We start from the raw sequence: 12,925 nt of genomic DNA on the forward strand, positions 1-12,925 counted from the left end.
CTTCCCTGAGTGTCACCGGGCTCCAGCTTGAAGCTCAGCGACTTGCATGCTGTTCCCTGAAGCAAAGGCTGCTTTAAAGGCATTTTGGTTCTCAGCCCATTGTTTGTGACCTGAAATCAGCGGGCCATCACTCACCATCATAAAAGGGCCCAACAAGGCAAGGGAAATTACTACAAGGATCTGAAGGCAGAGTCCACAGAAGAGCATGGTCAGTCACTCTGGACACCACAAGAGAAAAAGAATGGCTTAAACTACAGGGGTCTGAGCGAAAATGTGAGTATGTGACCGTCTGTGGGGGGCGCGGGGGTCCCCCTTCCCACTGCACACCTTTCCCGCACAGATCTCCTGAAGTTCTGCCCTCCCTCTTTCCCTGCCCCCCTTTGCCGGTCGCCCCCATGCCTCACCGCTAGGTGGGCTAGCCTGGGGGGCCCGGGGAGCCTGACCTCAGAGCCTCGGGGCCAGACAGTTCCTCGGGCCGCACCCTTAACGGAGACCCAGCTGCGCGCACGAGGCCGGGCCGCTGACCCAGACAGAGGCACAGCGAAGCGCCCGTTGCTTTAGAGACGGTGTCCGTCTGTCGCGCAGGCTGCAGGCACAGGCTCTGCACGGGCACGAGCCCACGGCCGGGCCCCACGCCAGTCTGGACCCGCTCCGCTTCCGACCCGGGCGGCCTCCCGCTTCTGGGAGCTTCGCCAGGGGACGGCGAACTTGCGAACGCAGCCCGCGCCGCGACCAGCACGGCGCACGGCGGCCCCGCCACCCTCCCGCCTCAGCCTCGCGAGTCGCGGGCACTCCGGGCGCGGCCACCACGCAGGCCAGCCGAGTCTGAAGCAGCGGCCCCGACGCCCGGCAGGGTCGCCACACGTACACGCTGCTGCCCCCTCGCACTCCAGGCCGCCCGGGAGCCTCTGCGCCGCGGCGACGGGAGGCCCACGGGCGGCCAGGAAGCGGCCCCAAGTCCCGCCGGGAGCGGCAGCGGGCGGAGCCGGGAGCGGAACCCGCGGCTCCAGGGCGCGCGCACGCGGCCGCCGGCCGCCGCCACAGCGCCCCCCGGTGGGGACAGGCGCCCCTGCCGCTCGCTCTGCGCCCGCGGAAAACCCGGACGCTCCAAGTTCCAGACCAAGGTACAGAAGGGCACTGGCCAAGTCAGGTCGGCTCAGGGCGATGCCGAAAACCCGAACGGGGACCGGAGCCCGCGCTGCCTCCGTGTTCCGGCCCAAGCCAGACCAGATAAAAGCCCGCTCTCGCCGTCTCTCTGGCCTGCGCCCTCACCCCGCACGCTGTCCGCGCAGACGCCGCAAGAGGCACGGCTTCTTCGCAGCTCTGCGCCAGCCGCCTCTGCACCGGGCTGTGGGTCCCCTGGCACGGGCGGGCCGGGAACCGCTCGGACACCAACAGCCCTAGGACCCGCTCCAGGGTGCGCATCTCAGGCCGAAGCCACCGAGCGCTGGCAAAGCTCCGGGCGCCGCCCGACGCTTCCCCGGGGCCCAGCGGCCAAAGCCCCAAGAGCAGGCGGGAGGCCACCAGGCTGCGCCCCGGAGGTGGGGAGGCGGGCCAGCGCCTGGCGACAGGCGCACTAACTCCTGGGGTGTCTCGTCCGGAGCCTTTTCGCTCCTGGGAGCCTGGGCCGGACGCCAGGGTCGCGTTCCTAGATCTCTCGACCCCGAAACCAGCTGGGGCGGCCGTCGCAGGCGCCCCGGGCAACCCCAAACAGCGGGATCGGCGTGCCCCGGGCTCCGGGTCCCCGCGCAGCAGCCCAACCCCAGCCCGGGGGCGCTGTCTCCAGGGCCGTGGCCTCTGCGCGTTCGGGGCGGTGGGGCGACTGCCCCTCGACCCGCTGCGCCCGGGGTTGGGAGGCACAGTCGCAGGCGGCTCTCTCCTCTCTGTCCTGCTCCCACCAGGGAAGTCCCAGCACTAAAGCCTGGTGTCCCAACACCAACGGCACCAGCTGGGGACCAGTGTGAGGACGACGTCTCCCCAGGGACAGCATCGTCTCTGGCCTGGCGCCAACGCACCCGGGAGGGGAAACGTGACCCCAGCGGCGGGGCCACTTGGAAGACAAGAGGCGGGCCGCGGGGGGAACCCAAACACCCGCGGGCCCTCTGCTGGTGGCCGAGGGCGGAGAGGAGCGCACGGGGTGGCGCGAGGCCGAAGCTCGGGTCTTCAAGAAGGAAACTAGAAAGGTAGCTCAAGGCCAGTGTGACCCGCGAGAACAATACCAGAGTCATAAGGCCAGGAAAGCTTTTTTTTAATATTTTATTTATTTGACAGAGAGACACAGCGAGAGAAGGAATACAAGCAGGGGGAGTGGGAGAGGGAGAAGCAGGCTTCCCGCGGAGCAGGGGGCCCGATGTGGGGCTCGATCCCAGGCCTCCAGGATAATGACCTTAGCCGAAGGCAGACGCTTAAGGACTGAGCCACTCAGGCGCCCCGCCCAGGAAAGCTTATTAAAATGCGAGTTCTCAGGCCGCCTGGGTGGCTCAGTCGGTTCAGCCTCTGCCTTGGGCTGGGGTCGTGGTCCCGACGTCCCGGGATTGAGTCCCGAGAGGGGCTCCCTGCTCGGTAGGGAGTCTGCTTCTCCCTCTCTCTCTGCCCGTCCCTTTTGTTCTCTCTCAAATAAATAAAATGCCAATTCTCGGGGGGTGGGGGGGGGCTGCTTGGCTCGGGTCATAATCCCAGGGTCCTGGGTTGGAGCCCCGTGGGGCTACCCTGGTCAGTGAGAGTCTGCTTCTCCCTCTCCTTCTGCCCTTCCCGCCCAAGGCCCACCCCTCCCCACCCCCGCTTGTGCTCGTGCTTTCCCGCTCTTATAAATGAAATCTTAAAAAAAAAAAATGTGAATTCTCCAGCTCATGCGAGATGCGGTGCGTCAGGGTTATCGGGGAGGGGCCCCCAAATCTGAAGTTTTACCAGGGCCTCCCAAGAAATTCTTCCTGCACTGAGAGGCTGGAGAATCGGTGACCCAGGAATAAAAGAGTTAAAGGAGGCCCCCAGCACTCGGGTTACTCTGGGGCGGATGGAAGAGAAGCCCTTGCTGGGATCAGGAACCGGGGACGTCCCACCCAAGCCCCTGGGCTCTGGAAGCGCTGAAGACCGGAAACGGGAACGCTTCCAAGGCTGCAGGAGGCCCCTAGGAGGCCAAGGAAGCGGCGGTCCCTCCCACGTCAGCATGCTCTCGGGCCCAGACGGCGGGGCGCGTGCGTCGGAGCCTGCCGGGAAATGTAGTCCTCAGGGCGGCCGCGCGCCTGCGTCCTGCGCAGCTGCCCCGGGGAGCCTGGGAAAGCCGTGGGCGCCGAGGCGGTGAGTCCCGGAGCGGCCAGAGGGCGTGGCCGTCCCTGGGGCGCGGACGCGGGCGGCGGGGCTCCCATCGCGCTAGGGCTACGCCAACCGGCTGCCGCCAGCCCTGATCCGGCGGCGAGCGCGTGGACGAGCGCCGGGCGGCGGGCCCCTGTCCGGCCGGGTCCCCACTGCCGCTCCCTGCGCCCCGGCCGGGCCTTCCCGGGGTTGTCCGGGGCCCGGAGCGCCCGTCGGGGCGCCGGGACATCCCGTGGGGAGCGCGCAGGGGCCGTGCCCGCGCCCCGGGCGGCCGATTTGTAACCGGCTTTTAGAAGTTCCCGCGACGTGTCCCTCCTCGCCTTTCCCCGAGTGCCCGCTTTGCACACACCCTCTTTATCCGGGGGCCGTGGGAGCGCGGGCTCGCTCGGGCCGATCTGGGGAGAAGCCGGGAGCCCCGGGGTGCAGTGAGGGTCCCTGCGGAAGGGCGGGTGGAGGGACGGCGGGACAATCAGGGCCCTGCTGGACGTGGTGGAGGGTTGGGGCCCATCTGGGGAGGGCGGCCAACTGCGAGGCTGAGCATGGTCAGGGCGGTTCCACAGCCCAAGGGGCTGGGTTCCCGGATGCCATCCAGGGAGGGGGGTTCGATGCCTGGGGTGGGGTTGGGGGGGACGTGGAAGCTTTCTAGGATCGAGTGGTGGGGAGCAGTAACCTTGCTTGAGCGCTTCCTCTGTGCCAGGCCAGGCACAGCCCTTGGCTTCCACGCAGTTGGATCCACCACAGGAAATTTTATGGAATCGATGCTATGATTATTTTCATGTTACAGACAGAAGCACTGGGTGTCAGGGTCACAAAGCGAGCAGGTTATCGCACGTGGGTGGGTCTGCTGCTAAAGTTCAGGTTACTGTCAAGATAAAGGATGATAAGGTCACAATGTACATTTGGGATGACTAGGTAGGAAGATTATGAGTATTTTTTAACTTGTGCCACTGCAGGGAAGAGGACAGGTTCATGAGGTATCTGGGCAAATACAGAGAGAGGATCTGTAGCATAACGTGGGCAATGATATTGAGACCTGCGTGTGACCATGTCTGTGACCTCAGACATTGCACTAAGAACATTTGGATGATTTGAGACATGAGCGTTGCAGAGATCTGTTCATTCCAACCTTCTCACCATTTCCCTCTGGCATTTACTGTGTGACCTGGGACAAGTCATTCAGTGTCCCTGAGCCTCCAACCTCGGTCCCCTCCTCTGTACTCAGGGCATCATACTAGTCCCCACGTCCTCGCTCTGGGTGAGGGCTACGTGACCTGCCATATGCGGGAGACTTCGAACAGCACGTGGACACAGTGCCATGAATGTGATCAGTGTCCTTGGTTACTCATGCGGACCAGATAGCTGGTGGCCCGCCCTGAGGCAGTGTATCGTTCTCATGAGAAAGCCACTTGACATGCCATCGCAGGACGAGGGTCAGGCTGGTGTCGGCTGAAGTACACAGCCCTTGAGTGGAGAAGAATGGAGGGTTGTGGATCTGTAGCCTTTGGAAGCAAGGCTCTAACTACCTAAGATGCCCGTGGCTGCAGGTGACCAAGGGTGACTCAGAGCCACATGGACTTTCAGGGTGACTCACCAGAGTTGTCAGTATTGCTCCCCATTTCCTCTGTGGCCTGTGTATCTAGAGAAACAGAAGACAGCCCATATTAGACTGGGATTGGGGTTTCAGGCCACCAGATGTATAGGGGTTCATTTAAGGGATGGGGCTGTTAGCCTTGTGCCCATGAAATATTAAAGCCAAGCTGTCCAATAGAACTTACTGCAATTATGTCTATGGAACACTTGAAATGTGGCTAGTATGAATGAGAAACTGAATTTTTAATATTAATTAAACTGAAACTGCCACATGGGACTATCATATTGGGCAGCACAGTTCTAGAGGGTCCGTGGATGTTCAAGAACATTCTGTGAACTATTTAAATTGGATGTGTGTGTGTATTTTTTCTAGGAAGTGAGTCCATGGTTTTCATCAGCTTCTCATAACTACCAACAAAATTAGGATCTGCTGCTTTATGGCTTTGGCAGAAAGCAAGCAAGTTAAGGGAGCTGAGTATGGCCTCTGGTAACCACTGCTGTTCCTTCTTTCTCATTTTGTCTTGTCCTCAGCAGTGGGTGGCTCCTCATGATGACCGCCTAATGCTGTTTACTTCTTCATAGCAGGCTAGGACCGTTAACCCAAAGCCCACTGATGTCAAACTGAAACTCTCATACATTCAGTTGTTTTAAATAGTCCCAAAAACAAATTTTCAAAGCCATTTGGAGCCTACCTATCTACATACTCCATAAAACCTCACCCATCATCTGCAAACCGCAGGTAAGTCAAATACTGGGGTACATAAACGACCCCAGACTGCTGCTACCCTTTGGAACTGTCTGACCTGGGGGCTCCCCACCAAGCTGCTCAGTGTCATTACCTAAACACAAACATTTCCTCTCTCATTCCCCCTTCTTCCCTGCCAATATCCTTGCCCTATTCCCCATCTGGGGGCTGGCGCCCATGCCTCTGTCTCTGGAAGGTCTCTTGCGGGGAGGGAGTTCCCCTCTCAGACAACCCTGACCTTGTGCTGCCCAAACAAAGCTTGTTACTGCCTCTCATGGTCCTGTGTCTTCCTCGATCACCACCCCTCCAGTCCCTGAACTCACCACGAATCCTTTTAAGAGAGAGACAGGAGGAGCAGAGTTAGTAGTGGGAGATATTACTATGGAAGCCAGTAGGTGGTGTGATGCCAGGAAGGGGTCATGAAGCCAAGAATGTAGGCAGCCTCCAGAAACTGAAAGAGGCAAGGAAATGGATTCTTGCCTGAAGCCTCCAGAAGGAATGTCACCCTCTAACAACTTGAGTTTAGATTTCTCACCTCCAGAAGGCTAAGAGGGGAAAAAAAAGTTATTATTTTAAGCCACTAAGTTTGTGATAATTTGTTACAGCAGCAATAGGAAACTAACATAACTTGTATATGTCTACCTGTAAATATTTCTACATCTATCCATCTGTGTCTGCTAAGATAAATATGACTTCTTACCCGCATCTCCAGCTCTGATCCATTACCACGTGGGTCATTCTAGCCTTCCCTTCTTGCTTAACTATAACTGCACTCACCAACAGTGGCTCCCACCATCCGGCATCCATAAACTGAATTTGTTCAACCAGTACACATGTAAGGCAGTTTCAGAAATGTTCAGCCAGGGGCACCTGTGTGGCTCAGTCGTTAAGCGTCTGCCTTCGGCTCAGATCATGATCTCAGGGTCCTGGGATCGAGCCCCGCATCGGGCTCCCTGCTCGGCCAGGAGCCTGCTTCTCCCTCTCCCACTCCCCCTGCCTGTGTTCCTGCTCTCGCTATCTCTGTGTGTGTGTGTCAAATAAAATAAAATCAAATCAAAAAAGATTTTATTTATCCATTCATGAGAGACAGAGAGGTGCATAGGCAGAGGGAGAAGCAGGCTCCCCGCGGAGCAGGGAGCCCGATGCAGGACTCGATCCCCAGGATCCTGGGATCATGACCTGAGCCAAAGGCAGACGCTTAACCGACTGAGCCACCCAGGCGTCCCAATAAATAAAATCTTTAAAAAAAAAAAATGTTCAGCTATACGCCCGTGAGAATTTGCCACCCTGAGGACAGTGCTTTGTCTTTAGCTTGGCTCCCCACATTTATTTTTTATTCATCCCCCAACTTTTAAGTTTTGAAATATTTTATTTTAAGATTTTATTTATTTATTTGACACACAGGGAGAGAGCCCAAGCAGAGGGAGAAGCAGGCTCCCTGCTGAGCAAGGAGCCCTATGCGGGACTCGATCCCAGGACCCTGAGCTGGGATCATGACCTGGGCCAAAGGCAGACGCTTCACCAACTGAGCCACCCAGGTGTCCCAAGTTTTGAAATATTTTAAATATATGGAAAATTTGCTCTCTTCTTGGCAAGCTTAGTGCTGTGGATGCTGCTTCTCTCCCTGTTCTGCTCATTGCCTCTGGATTTTGGTCCCCTTCCCCTCAGGAGCTCCCCCAGTAGATGCTTGGCAGGGTTTTAGACCTGCTTGACCCACACCCCTACCCGGTTGCCTCACCCAAGCCCTTAGCCTTCCCAGATCTGCCTGATTCCACTCCTGGTGGCTTTGTGGCTCCTGTCACATCCCTCTTCAACCTCCAGTCTCTCCCAGGAGCTTGTCCCCAGGGACACACACCTGTATAATTGTATGCAGTGGCACTGGAGAGAAAAGGTTCCGTGTTGAGAGACTTGGAAGGGAAGGGGAGACTATCAGGACAGCAAACATGAACAGAGATTCAAGACAGGTTGGAAATCCCAGAGCAGAATGTCACCTGTCCCACATTCTACCTGGAGCTCTGGGAGGGAGACGTCCTGTCAGTGCCCCACACCAACAGAAGGAGGCAAAAGGAGGTCAGAAATGCCAGCCTGGCACTTAGCAGAGTGGCCCTGAGATGATGCTCATTTGTAGCATGAGCGAGTCCCCGCTGCAGGTCTCAGAAAGTCTCTGTAGAGATGTTAAGAAGAGTCTTGGTCAGGGTGCCTGGGTGGCTCAGTCGTTAAGCGTCTGCCTTGGGCTCAGGTCATGATCCCGGGGTCCTGGGAATCGAGCCCCGCATCGGGCTCCCTGCTCCGCGGGAAGCCTGCTTCTCCCTCTCCCACTCCCCCTGCTTGTGTTCCCTCTCTCGCTGTGTCTCTCTCTCTGTCCAAATAAATAAATAAAATCTTTTTTTTAAGATTTTATTTATTTATTCATAAGAGACAGAGAGAGAGAGAGAGGCAGAGGGAGAAGCAGGCTCCCTGCTGAGCAGGGAGCCCGATGCGGGACTCGATCCCAGGACCCTGGGATCATGACCTGAGCTGAAGGCAGACGCTTAACCATCTGAGCCACCCAGGCACCCAATAAATAAAAACTTAAAAAAAAAAAAAAAAAAGAGTCTTGGTCGGCCAGAAGAGGCCCGGGATAGGGAGGAAGAAGGCCCAAGTTGTGCAACTCCCCTTATTGGGAGCCACACCAGCATCTGATGTGGCCATGCCCACAGCCAGCCAGAATCAGTAATACAACGGCCAACGTTCAAACACCGAGGAGGAGGAGGGACCAAAGGGGACAGGTCGGTCCTTTTTTTCTTCGATCATTCCGTGTAAGCTCTCTCTGTATCCAGATACCTTCTTGGGGAGGAAGAGGAGTATGAGTCGGAGGGAGTGGAGGAGAGGAATGGGGAAGGGGAAAGAAGAGGAAGAGGAAAAGTAGGAGGAGAGACAGAGGAGTAAAGAAGCCTTCTTGGAGGGGCGCCTGGGTGGCTCAGTTGGTTAAGCATCTGCTTTCGGCTCAGGTCATGATCTCAGGGTTCTGGGATCAGATGAGTCCGGAGTAGAGTCGGGCTCCGCTTGGCGGGGAGTCTGCTTCTCCCTCTGCCTCTGTCCCTCCCCCCGCTTGGGCACACGAGCACGCGCTCTCTCAAATACATAAATAAAATCTTTTTTTAAAAAAAAGAAGACTTCTTGGAGACTTCAGTACTGATGGACATTGTGCATTACCCATTGAAGGAGATAGCACGGTGTAGAGTTCCCCAGACATCCTGCTCAAGGGATTACTTTGTTTATAGAACACGTACTCATATCTCATAACGCTAGTCCTCCCTGAAAGACTTTGGGAACTATGGCTCTATAATTTAAATTTGTGACCAGTGCATATGGGCCCATGACACAGATGGGAGGTGATGGGGATCCCTAACAGATACGCAGTGAGACGCTAAAGAGACTTCCCCCTCTCAAAGCTGCTTTGAGCGCCCCTGGGGTGGTCATGGTCTGAAGCCCTTCTTGGGTTTTGTCTCAGAGGGTCATGCCCCATTTAAGGAAAGTTCTTTCCAAGCTCCCAGAGTCTGTCTTACTGTAAACAGGGATTTTACTGGATCTTTTTTAAAGGGAACAACTCTACTAAAGTTAATTCAGAGGGCAAGCAGCTGGGGTCCTCCAGGTCACTAGGGGTCCCCAGTCATTTTCATGATGCCCCCAAAGTGCAGCCTGAAGTTCTGATAGCTCCAAGGCATCTTGCCAGTAGTCAATGACTGGGGAAAGAACGAGAAACAGTGGAGCCGGGCATTGAAAGCCTAATCCAAACCACAGCCAAGATCCACAGCTGGACTCCCGCCAACCTGGAGAAGGCCTTCTGTGGCCACCGGAGACCGTGTTGGCGATGAACTAGAGTCACCCAGAGCAGCATTTCTGAGAACCCCTGGGGCAAGAGGCGCACATGACGAGGATGTTGTGTTGGGTGTGATCCTGGATGAGCATAGTGGGAAGGAGGAGCAGCCTGAGGGGCGGCCCATTCCTTAACACAGAGAGGGTACTAATGGGGATATTTATAAATACAGTTGCAGCTGCCGTGGGAGACCGGGAGGGGAGGTGCGTTGCACTCCGCATGCTGAGGGTCCCCTCCCGCAGGACCGGAGACGTTGCAGCTGGGGCCCCCCCGACTGGGCGGCAAGAACTGAGCCGCTCACGCCCGCAGCCCAAGATCCTTATGAAATCCCAGGGAGAGACCCACGTCCCATTGCCTGGCAGCACATATCTATAGGCAGAACAGACAACAAAAGTCTTGCTCTCTTCTCCCTGGGGAGAAGATTTTAATGTCTACAACGCAAACATTCCTTAGACATCTGTAAACTTCTCTCAAAATTTTCTGGGACTGGGGCTCCTAAAACCAGATTTCAATTATAAATGCTAATTGGTTAAACTTTTTTTTTTTTAAGATTTTATTTACTTATTTGTGTGTGTGTGTGTGTGTGTGAGAAGGAGAGAGAGAGGGAGAGAGCACAAGCAGGGGGAGCGGCAGGCAGAGGGAGAAGCAGGCTCCCCGCTGAGCACGGAGCCCCATGTGGGGCTCAATCCCAGGACCCTGAGATCATGACCTGAGCTGAAGGCAGACGCTTAACCTACTGAGCCACCCAGGCGTCCCTAATTGGTTAAACATTTAATACGTGATCAGGGCACCTGGGTGGGTCAGTCACTTAAGTGTCCGACTCTTGATTTTGGCTCTGGTCATGATCTCCGGGTCGTGGGACTGAGCCCTGAGTCCTGCTCTGCGCTCAGCGGGGAGCCTGCTTGGGGTTCTCTCTCTCTCTGAAATAAATGAATCTTTAAAAAAAAAAACCCGTTTAATACGTGATCAGCTCTAGAGAAGAAATCTAATTATAGTTCATTGAAAATTTTACACAGTGGGTAGAATATTGACATAGTTAAGGAGCAGACAAGGCCAGAAAGATTCTGACACCGACTTAATGTATTTTGATTCTTGCCCTTAGAAGCCAGGTCCCACCTCTACACCCACAAGGCTGCTGACTACAATCACCCATGACTCTCTGCCTGAGGATTTTTTCTCACTCATTCTGCTGGGCTCCTTCTTCTCTGTTCCCCATCACCAACCCCAGGGTCAACCTCATGATTTTTTTGATCACTATCAGGTAATAGAACATCTTCAGTGAGCTTAGTATTCCACAAGGTCAGTGTCCCGTCCAAGGTGATAACCACAACTCTAATCTATTTTCCGTGTCTTTGCCTCACCCTTCCCCCAGCTCAGGCCTGGCCTGGGCTGAAGTCTGCAGTAGGAAAAGGGAACAAGGTGTGGTGTGGCATGATCCTCCCGCTGAGACTCAGCCCGCATCTCCCTCCCTCCCCTTTTGCAACCATTTGTCCCCAAGGGTCTGTTGAGCGCGGGGAGGAACAAGAGGTCTGGGTCATGACGCGCATCTCCTTTATCTGGATGGATTTTCGCAGCTGTTTAAATCTGACTTTTTCTCCTTTGGGTGGGGTCTTTCATGGCTACTTTGGAGACCTCATCTCTGGATCTCGATCCCCTGCATTTCCCTGATATATGACCTCCACGTAGAGAACGTCCCACAATCCTTCCTCCCACCTTTTTTTTTTTTTTTAAAGATTTTATTTATTTATTTCAGAGAGACATCCAGAGAGCGCACAAGCAGGGGGAGGGGTGGAGGGAGATGGAGAAGCAGGCTCTCTGCTGAGCAGGGAGCCCACAGTGGGGCTCCATCCCAGGACCCTGGGATCATAGCCCTGAGCCACCCACACACCCCCCAGTCACTCTCTTTTCAACTGTATTTGTGATTCTGATGTCTTCCCACTGTCTCTCCCAAACTTGGAGGGAGACCAGTCGAGGCATCCCAGTGGCCTCCTTGAAGACCCATCCCCTTAGTAAATTTGAGGTGTAAGGCATTTTCGACTCGGAAACTCAGTAGTTTTTCCATCCTCTCCCAAGAGGACCCCTCTCAATTCCAAACCTCCCCGCCCCCCCCCCCAGACGCAATCATGTTAGTAAACCTTCTCTAAGGGTGAAGAGCCAGCCTTCACCTGTTTGTGGCCTTTGGGTCACACGACGCGGAGTCAGAGGGACAGAGAGCATGTCAACAAATCACACACCAAAGCCAAAGAAGTGAACACAGCTTCTATTTTAATGGTGCCCTCAGGGGAAGGATTTGTTGATCCACACCATTTTCTTGGATTTTTCATAGTCCCCCAGGATCGTGGGTGAGTAGGTCACGTGGCTTTTTTGGCAAAAGCCACTTCCACCCTGGTGTCTTCTGCGTCAGGGTCCACAGCCACTCCCTCAGATCCTCATCATTTCTATGCCTCCCCAGTTGCCTCCCCAGTAAAAAGCTCAGCAGTTTTGAGAGGCCAACGTGGGTTTTAGGTATTCGTCTGCCTTCTTCCTGATGCTTGGGTTGGGCCTGCCGGGACCCGCTTCAGAGTGCCCTTCCTCCATGCCTGGCTGACACCACAGATGGCACCAGGAAGAAGCACAACTGAAAAAAAAAAACCTGTAAAAGTTGATGGAATCGAGAATTACTTATAGGAGAAGTAACAGGTGCCCCAGAAGTCCCTCCGCACGTCCATCTACTTGCACATGCGTGTGCACATGAACACACACACCCCAACTTAGTCATAAGATGACTGCCTTGAGATGGTATCTGCTATGAAATGCCAGCTTTATCGCTTATTTGATCCCCACGTATATATGAAGATATTTCTAGAATCTCTATTTTGTTCCATGGACATGTATATCAATTCCTGTTTCAACTGCTAACCTGATAGAGTTTGTTTGTTTTTTTTATTTTTTTATTATTATTATTTTTTAAAGATTTTATTTATTTATTTGAGAGAGAGAGAGTGAGAGACAGAGAGCATGAGAGAGAGGAGGGTCAGAGGGAGAAGCAGACTCCCCGCCGAGCAGGGAGCCCGATGCGGGACTCGATCCCGGGACTCCAGGATCATGACCTGAGCCGAAGGCAGTCGGTTAACCAACTGAGCCACCCAGGCGCCCCTAGAGTTTGTTTTAATAGATAGTATGACAAGGGGCGCCTGGGTGGCTCAGTCTTTAAGCATCTGCCTTCGGCTCAGGTCATGATGCCGGGGTCCTGGGATCGAGCCCCGCGTCGGGCTCCCTGCTCGGCGGAGAACCTGCTTCTCCCTCTCCCACTCCCCCTGCTTGTGTTCCCTCTCTCGCTGTGTCTCTCTCTGTCAAATAAATAAATAAAATCTTAAAAAAAAAATAGATAGTATGACAAGCTCTCCCCTGGGAAAGTCCCTCATAGTTTCTCTTCAAGG

General features: G+C 55.1%; 1 long non-coding RNA gene across 1 annotated transcript; it reads left to right on the forward strand.

Annotated features, from left to right (window-relative positions):
• The first annotated feature begins 2,191 nt into the window (after window positions 1-2,191).
• Window positions 2,192-10,456, forward strand: LOC135361970 (uncharacterized). Its single transcript, XR_010406264.1, has 2 exons — window positions 2,192-3,297; window positions 5,276-10,456. It is a non-coding gene; the product is annotated as an uncharacterized LOC135361970 (long non-coding RNA).
• The last annotated feature ends 2,469 nt before the right edge of the window (window positions 10,457-12,925 follow it).

Source organism: Mirounga angustirostris, unplaced genomic scaffold, assembly GCF_029215605.1.
Source record: "Mirounga angustirostris isolate CCGP_5_RB_7025 unplaced genomic scaffold, mMirAng1.0.hap1 SCAF_11, whole genome shotgun sequence".
NCBI classification, from domain to species: Eukaryota; Metazoa; Chordata; class Mammalia; order Carnivora; family Phocidae; genus Mirounga; species Mirounga angustirostris.